Raw genomic sequence first — 8934 nt, forward strand, 5'->3', positions numbered from 1 at the left:
GAATTAATAGATGCTTTCCTGGGATGCAGGCGAGAAAACGCAGACCGAGGACAGACACCTAGTCCGTACACCTCCAAGTGATGCCTACCCGATCTGGACCCAGCCCACTCCTGGCTCCCCATCCACACCGAGCTCAGGTGTAGATGGAGCACAGAGGGGTTGCTGGGGAGGACTTGCTGGTGGGGACTGGGACCCTTCTGCCGTTCCCTGGCATAGCAATCCCCTCTCCTTTGGCAACGAATATGAATTACGGAACTGAATGGGAGAAGGGGCGGAAGACATCTGTCTGTCTGCCGCTTCCTCCCACGCTTAGGAACCAGGGGGGATGGAAGTCAATTTCGGAGAAGGGGACCGAAAAGGTCTCGATCACGGTCTCCGACTGCGCTCTTCTAGCCCCTTCCGGGCTCAAGCTGCCATGGCTTCCTCCGTCAGGCTCTGGCGTAAAACCGGCTCCGGAGAGGTCGTGAACAGAGACCGAGACAGGATCCACCGGTTCCCGGCCCCGCCCTCCCGGGCGCGCCTCCCCAAGCGCTCTCCGCCCCGCGTCCCGCGCGCTTCCTCCTCCCCGGGGTCCTCTCGCCTAGCCCGCGTAGAGTGGGCCCGGCTCCCGGACCTCGGGGTGCGTCCAGCGGCGCGGATTAGCCCAGCGCAGGGACTAATCCCAGATGAGCCTCGTTGTAAACCCGGATCGACTGCCGGGACCGCGGAGTCGCTGGCGCCCCTTCATCTATTTCCAGTAGCGAAGCTTTGCGGGAGGCCTGCAGCCCACCCCAAGTCCCTTTGCTGTTTTTTGTAGTTGGGTGTGCAGTGGGGCACCAGGCGGGGCCTGGGGGCTGTGGTGAAGGCACAAAGGGTTCGCGGGATCTGCATGCCTCAAGCTTTGGACTTTGGGAGTTAAGGTGGGCAGGGAGGAGGGAAGGAAGTGGGAAAAGCCCTTAGCAGCCTCTGAACTCACAGAGTTTGGTCAGCTCCCAGGCTCAGCCTGTACCCCAAGCATCAATCTCCCAGCTATGGAATCACAAAACTGCCCCCTACCAATGGCCATGGTGACCTGCCCCTAACCTTGAAACCTCACCTCCTTAATCCAGGAGTCAGGGAAATCAATTTGGGGACCCACATCGTCCCCACCCCTGACTTAACCAGAAAGTAGAGGATGAGGAACCCCTCCTGTTAAGGCCAAGCCCAGGAAAATATGTCAGGGGTCAAGGGAGTTGAAGGAGATGGGGGTGGCCATCTGGTACTAGAATCCTGACCCCGGTTAATTTACTCATTCTACAAACATTTCCTGAGCCCCTCCCTTGTGACAGGCCAGCACCAGGTACTAGGACACCTCAAGAATGGCACACAATCTCTGTGGGAAAGGCAGACAGGTAAACAATGACCACATCATGTGTTTAGCCCTGCCTTGGGCCGTAACTTCTGGCTGAAGAGCCAAAGGAGTTGCCTCCTCCAGAGGTCAGAAGGCTTCCTGGAAGGGGCGGTGCCTGGTTGAGTTTTGAATGGCACATGGAGGGAAAGCTCACTGAGGAAGTGAGCCTTGCAGGTAGAGGGAGTAGTGTGCCAGGGCCTGGAGGTGGAAGAGGAGGTGGGGTGTCTCGGGAGGGCTAAGAGACAAGGGACCAGAACTAGAAGGACCTGTTGGTTGACCTAACTAAAGGGGAAAGGAGAGGGCCACCACAGGATTCCAAGCCTCTGAAAGAAAAAGTCAGACTTCCATTCTTTTTTTTTTTTGGTGGAACTGTGGTTGGAATTCAGGGCTTTGCACTGGCAAAGAGGCGCTCTACTGCCTGTGCCACACCTCTAGTCCAAGATTTTCATTCTTTGCACTTTGTTTTTCTCCCTTCCCTACCCCAAGTTTCTCTGAGGATGCCTGGCTTGGGAGTGGTGACTTGCACACCCGAACAGGAAGAGGAAACACATGCACTTCAGGTTAACTAAGCTGATCTCACCTTCCATCACATCTGGATCAGAGAGACTTACATTAGAAACCTGACTGTACCACTTCCTAAGGGTATGACCTTGTGCAAGTGACAGAGCCTAGTTTCTTCAACTGTAAAACTCAGATGGTAATGAGTGTTATTGTAAGACTTCAGGGAGGTCATTTGTCCACTCTTATTTAACACATATTTAACAGTGACCATGCGGTAGGCCCTGTGCCAGGTGCTGACATTAGGGCCCTGAATAAGATAGGCAGAGTCCCTATTGTCTCTTCTGGAACTTACATTCCGGTGGAGAATAGACTATAAACAAACAAACAAATGAGATAATTATAGATTCAGTTAAAGTGTTGTGAAGGAAATAAACAGTGGGACAGGAAGAAGGCTAACTAGAGGTGGGGTAGGGGAAGGGGTTGCTTTACTCAGCATAGCCAAACAAGCTTCTCCAGGAAACCCGAAGATTTGGAGCTCAGGAAAGAACATTCCAGGCACTAGAAATTGCAGCTGCAAAGGCCCTGTAGTGGGAGATGAAGAGTTCTGCCTGAATCCTGCTAAAATGTTAAGCTTCCTGAAGTCACATACTTTGGTCTCTCACTTCTAATCTTCTGGGTGAAACAAGTAGAAGAGGGGAAATTCCTGTTTGTTGAAGCACCCCTCTCCCCATCCCCTGGTGTGGTATTGGGGAGTTGCTGGCCTCTTACCAGTCAGCCCATCTGCCCAGCTTAATCTTCAATCTAGCTGTTCTATAGCTGCCTCCCCTCAACTCCAGGAAGGGTTGTTCTCAGTCTACTCCTGTTTTCCTGGAGTTCTCAGTCTTCTTAGGCAAGAGGGGCAGGCTGAACCCTACCAGAATCTGCCAATCCAGAGCCTGGACTAGATAGAATATAGATCTGACCTATGGGGGCCCAAAGGGAGAGTATGCCTACAGGAAGATGGCCAAAGTGTTTAAAGATGTAGGTCTTTGGAGGTCTCCCCCTTAGCTCGGGTCTCTCTTCAGGCAGGTGACCTGGATCCCTGTCTAATTCCCCCTTGAAGAATGCTTCCTACACATGGATACATCTCCCACAGAGCCACCAGCCCCTACTGCAGAGCACACACAGCTCCTCTCACACACTCACCATCCAGCTGCACACTGCATCTCCATGGCAACAGGGAGGCCTGGTCCATGGATGTTAGAAATAAGTGCCAGAGGAAGGGGGCGGGGGGGAGAAAATGTGGAGAGGAACATCAGAAATAAGGAGACTTAGAAAGATAGCCTCCAAGGCCCCTACTCCTTCCTTGCACCCCTTCCCCAAGAAGACTGGCGGGGATCCTAATCGGGACTAAGTATGGGTAGGGGCTGAATGGACACAGGTAATGGAGCGCCATGGGCAGTGAAAGGAGCAGGAGGATTTGAGTGACAGTGTGGAATCTTGAGAACACTCAGTCTGAGTAAAAGGCAGATAGGTGGGGTGGGCAGGGGTACGAGATAGGGAAGCTACTTTTCCTTCTTCCTGGCCTAATTGGCTGTTCAGGCTGAAACCACCTCTTAGTCACTTAATCTAATTAGGATTGTTCAGGAGAAGATGGTGGGGGAGGGGAAGAGACACAGGGGTGTGAAGGGGGAGGGTAGGTGGAGACAACTGGGTGGGGATAGGGGTGGGGGTGGGATTCCTTCTCTCACCTTCCATCCAGCTGGGGTGTAGGTCAGTGGTAATGTGTTTGCCTTATATGGCTGAAGCTGTGGGTTCAATTCCCCAGCACTGCAAAAGAGACAAAAACTCCAAAGCAAACACAAAACCTCACATTCCATCCAGGAATTCCATAAAGGGACGGACTATAACTGTCCAAGCTGGGTCACACTAATACTGGCCCCTCCAGATCTCACTGTGTCCTCTCCTGCTCACTGTCTTCTATTCTGCCCCATCCTCACCCCTCCAAACTCCCTGTCTCTAGTTCTCTCCAGTACCCTTCTCCTTTCCCCTTCCAGCCCTTCACCTTCCCCTCTTCCCCATTTTTTATGGCATCCTGGCCTCTGGCCAGCTGATCCACTGTGAAGGAGGGGGCCTGATCTTTAAGGAAAGAGTGGGGCAGACCCTGGCTTGGTAAGACACCCCAGAGACATATGCACACCAGGGATACTCGAACATGCATCACCTAACTAAGCCTCTTCACTTCTGAAGCTCTTCTAGCATATAAGAGCTCTTGGCCTCTGATTGCCTTGGAAAGCTCTGTGAGCATCTTTTTCTCTAGCTATGAAATGGGCTTAATAAATCCTAAATTTAGTCAGGCACTGGTGGCTCATGCCTATAATCCTAGCTACTCAAGAGGCAGAGATCAGGAGGATCGAGGTTCAAAGCCAGCCTGGGCAAATAGTTCACAAGACCCTATCTCTAAAAAAAACCATCACAAAAAAGGGATAGTGAAGTGGCTCAAGGTGTAGGTCCTGAGTTCAAGAACCAGTACCACAAAAAAACAAAAATAAACATAAAAATCCTAAATTTGTCCTGTGTATTTGAGGCAATAATGCATATAAACTGGTTAGCATAATAATGACAAAAAAATGGCAGGTTTTCGTTTTTGTTTTTTTTTTTTTGGTGGTGGGACTGGGGTTTGAACTCAAGGCCTTACGCTTTCTAGGCAAGCACTCTACTACTTGAGCCACTCCACTGCACAAAAAAAAAGGCAGTTTTTATGTTCACTCCAGATGTCTTTTCTTACTCAGAAGCCAAGACATCTGCTTCCTCTTTCAAATCATCCCTTCTCCTGCAGCTTCCCCATTCTTGGGGGCCTAAATGACCTCTTCATAGTCTTGCTCCCAAGCTACTCAGTGGGTATCCCCTTTGTAGAGGGAGTAGCAGTGTGCAGGGGTGAGGTTTGTATTTTGTCCTCTGTTCACAGGGCCTGAAGGACAGACTCCTCCAGCCTTGGGTCTGTTTTTCCTTACTCTGGAGGTCTCAGAGGCAAGGAAAGGGGACAGTCATAAATGATGTAAGGGAAATATACTTGCTGAGGGGGACAATACGGGATGAGCAGAGTCCAGAAGCCTAAATATTTCATGGGACTGCAGCACTGGGAAGGGCAAAGTCCCTAGGCTATGTTTGTCAGCGTACATGTGACTCCTCCACGTGGCTTGGAGCTGTTCCCCCTGCCCAGTGCCCTCAAAACCCCACACCCACAGAAAACTGCCCCATGAGCCCTTTCCTGGCTAAGGTCCCTCTGAAACCCTCCTAGCATGTGCATATTTTATTTCTTATAGCTGTAGGACTTTGTGTGGCTTTTAAGCTATGTTTTACATGGTCAAGCCATTTCTTGTCCCTCTTCCCCACTTTTTTAATGGTGCAGATCAAACCCACGGCCTTATACGTGCTAGGAAAGCACTTTACCACTAAGCTACACCCCCAGTCCAAGTCTCCTCCTTTAGATTCCCTAGGACCTGTGGTCTAACTTCATCCTTTCAGCATTATCAGGAGATCCCAGTAGCTGGAAAAGCTGGTAGGCTCAGAGCAGAGGCTGAAATGAGGCTGGTGTAGAGGAGGTCAAGGTTGTCCTGATTTTATGTCATGGCTGACTAAGTGTCCATTTGAGCAGGTGGGAATGGAAAATAGCAACATGGTCTAGTGGCCTCCATGCCCACACTTACAGATATGCTGGGGTCTGCCTGTGTACATCACTACCTCCCTCCGATGTTCCCTATGACCAGAGAGGGCTGCTCTCTGACCCTTTCCTCCGTATCTAAGCAGTAGAGTAGAAGGTGCCCCTTTTCATCTGTCACAGTCCCTTCAGCTTTCCCTTGACCTTATTCCAATCTGTCATTGTTTTATTTACTTGCTCAATTTCTTGTTCACTAGAATAAAAGTTTGCAGGAGGCAAGAAACTTGCTTAACTTATTGACCATCACCACCAAACATGTCTGCTGAATGAATGAATGAATGAATGAGATGAAGTCTTGGTTTGGATTGTGCAGCCAAAGCAAGAAAAGGGAGACAGTGGAGAATCTGTAAAAAAAAAAAAAAGGGTATATATAAGAAAGGCTGTGATGGGGACAAGGAAAAAGGTAGGGAGGTGGTGGCAGTGGGAGGGCTGGAAGGACCACTGAGGAGAGATGGGAATGAGAAAGGAACCAGCAGGCATGAGCTTTAGGGGGAGAAAACCAGGTCTGCAGAAGGGCTAGAGGCAGGACCATTGGGAGGAAGGAGTTCAAAGTTGAAATAGAGAGCCACGGACATGTCTGCCCTCAGCAAGGCTAAGCCTGAGATTGGGGTTAAGGCCAGAGCAGGTGGAGGGCAGGGGCCACCAGGAGCAGCTGTTTTAGGGTTTCATCATTGTCCCTCTGTATCACCCCCATATCTGGGCTGGATGCCTATAGGCAAGTGCCTTCCTTTTGCTTAAGCCCATACATGGAAATGTCACAGGCTGGGCTGGCCAGTGTTGTTCTTAGAGAAAAAAACAGGCTCTTCCTCAAACTGGGGAAGGAGTAGGAAGACAGCACTGGTCTTGACCCCTTGATTGTCCCTGCTACTGATGCTCAGGGAGCTCTTTCAGAAGCCTCCATCCTCCCAAATCGAAGGTGACAGCAGTATTAACTCATTAGTACTAGTGCCCAGTGGAAACTGGGTTGGAAGGAGCAATTGCTCACATGGCCAGTCTGGTCCCTTAGCCCTCTCTGTAGCCCAGGGACTTCCTGAGAAGGTAGGCAAGAAACAAAGAAGGTAGCCTAGAGTGGGGGTGGGAGATTCTCATCAGAGGTGGTGTCTCCCCCAGAATTGGCCAAAATGGCTGTATGTATGAGAGGGGTATGAGTAGGGAAACTGGTGGTGAGTACCTGCAGAGGTTGTCATGGCAACCCATTGGATCCCAAGGGGTAGCCTCTCCCCAAAAGCCCTATGAAGCCTGAACACACAGACACACACCTGGCGTACAAGCGCTCCCTCTCTCTCTCTCTGGGATTTGTCCCTCTACTCCTAGGAGACTGTTAGCCACTTCTCCCTCTTCTCCTCTACTTCTGTGGGTGAGACCAGGGTGGGGGGCAAGGAGTATCATATTGGGGAGGCCCTTCACAGTGTGGGACTGCCTATGAAAGTGTGCCTGGGCTTGTGTCTCAATATGTGTGGTGGACAGATATAGATCAACTGACCCACCCCAGTCCTGCAGCCAGACTACACAGGAGAGGGATTTGGGAAGGAGATGATTATTACCAAAGACAACAATAATCACAGTTAACCTTAATTGAAAGCTTATTAAATCCAGCTATGTAGTTATACTAAACGTTTTACATGCAATGTCCCATTTGATTCTCAGAACAACAGTACAAGGTAAGAATTATGAGCCCCATTTACAGATGAGAAAACTGAGATTTTAGGAGGTTTAATAACTTGCTTCAGGTCCAGGAACTGGAAAAAGGGCAAGATTGTGTAGGAAGGGAGGAGGCAGAGGACAGAGTGCCAGCCCCTGAGTCCATTAGTCCTGTCCCTAGGCTCCATGGGTCACTCATGTTCAAGTGCCCTCCTGTTCCATGGCAGGGATGGTCTGGTGCCATGCCAAGAGGCAGGGCCTGGGAGCTTCAGATTCCCGGTGGCTGCCTGGGCCGGGCTGGGGCAGCTAAGGGCACCTGTGAGGGTGTGGGGTACACTGAGCAGCGGGCATCGTGATTGGCACGAGCCAGGGGAGCGGCTGGCAGCCTTGTTCCTGGTAAACACGAGGAGAGGTTACTTCACAAGGAAACAGTAATTAACTTTAATTAGCACCTTGCATCTTGGAATATTATTAACATCTCAATTTCTCTAATCAAGGCAGCAGGAGAGGGGCGGCATCTGCTTTGCCGACTCCTTCCTGGCCATGCTCCCCGGCTTGGCTTGGCTCCTGCACAGCCCCCACCCCCTGGATGGTGCCCAGGAGTGCCTCCTCAGGGGCGAGTTGCCACGGGGAGCCAGCGAGTGAGAGGAGCTTGAGCTGACAGGAGTAGGTACAGGCCAAGGACACAAAGTTGGCCCCAGCCAACATGGGGCAGGAGGACAGGGTTCTGTATGTGGCGGGCAGATTGACTTTCCAGATAGGCTGTAGCTACCAAGGCAGGGTTGGCTTGTGTTCCCTGATCCAGAGAGCAGTCATGGCTGCCTTGCTTTTTGCCTTTTATCCCTCCTTCTTCCTTCTTCCTTCCTTTCTTCCTTTCTTCTTTCCTTCCTTCCTTCCTTCTTCCTTACTCTTCCCTCTCCTCCCTCCTCTCTCTTCATTGAGCTAGACTTGTCACTCTTCTTTCTCTCCCTTTTCCCTTTCTTCCATTCTGCCTGTCACCCACATCGCCTCCATTCGAAATCCCCATTCCAACAAGTATATATATCTATATCTTTATCTATATCGATATCTATATCTATATATATATTAAGTATCCCTTACAGTGCAGGGGCTCTGTTCCCACCTCTGGGGATACAGCAGTGGGCAGAGGATAAATCCCACCCTCCGGAAGTTTAGATAAGGCTTGGGTATAAAGAACTCTAATTTGGACTTCATACTGATAGGCATCATGAGGTAAAGGAGGCACAGATAAAGAGTTGTGCACATTCTAGGAGAGGACAGGGGTGGGAGAGAGAGGCCAGGGTCCTAATTGTGGGGCACCAATCAGAGACCATGTGGGGCACCCAGATTGCAGCAGGACCCTGAGGCAGCAAGGGCAGTAGGTGCTGATCTGCCCTCTTCAGAAAGGTCACCATGGAGGGAAGTACCTAAGGGCACAGGAAGTGACTCTCTCTTCATCATCCCCACCCTCACAGGCTGTTAACCCTGCCTCACGCCTCATATTAATAACTGACTGTCCTTCTTGGTCTAATTACAGCGGCCTGCTGCTTGCACAATTTGTTGTTTATTGGGCAGTATCCTCAGGGCAAGTTCTCTGGTCCATCCAATTTGTATTTACTGAGCACCTACTGTGTGTCAGGGGCCAGGGCTGCCCTGGAGCAGGTACCAAGTGCTCTCTATGGGAGTTGGAGGAGTGGCAGTAAAGCTGCCTACAGGCCTGGGC

Source organism: Castor canadensis, chromosome 6 (assembly GCF_047511655.1).
Source record: "Castor canadensis chromosome 6, mCasCan1.hap1v2, whole genome shotgun sequence".
Lineage (NCBI taxonomy): Eukaryota > Metazoa > Chordata > Mammalia > Rodentia > Castoridae > Castor > Castor canadensis.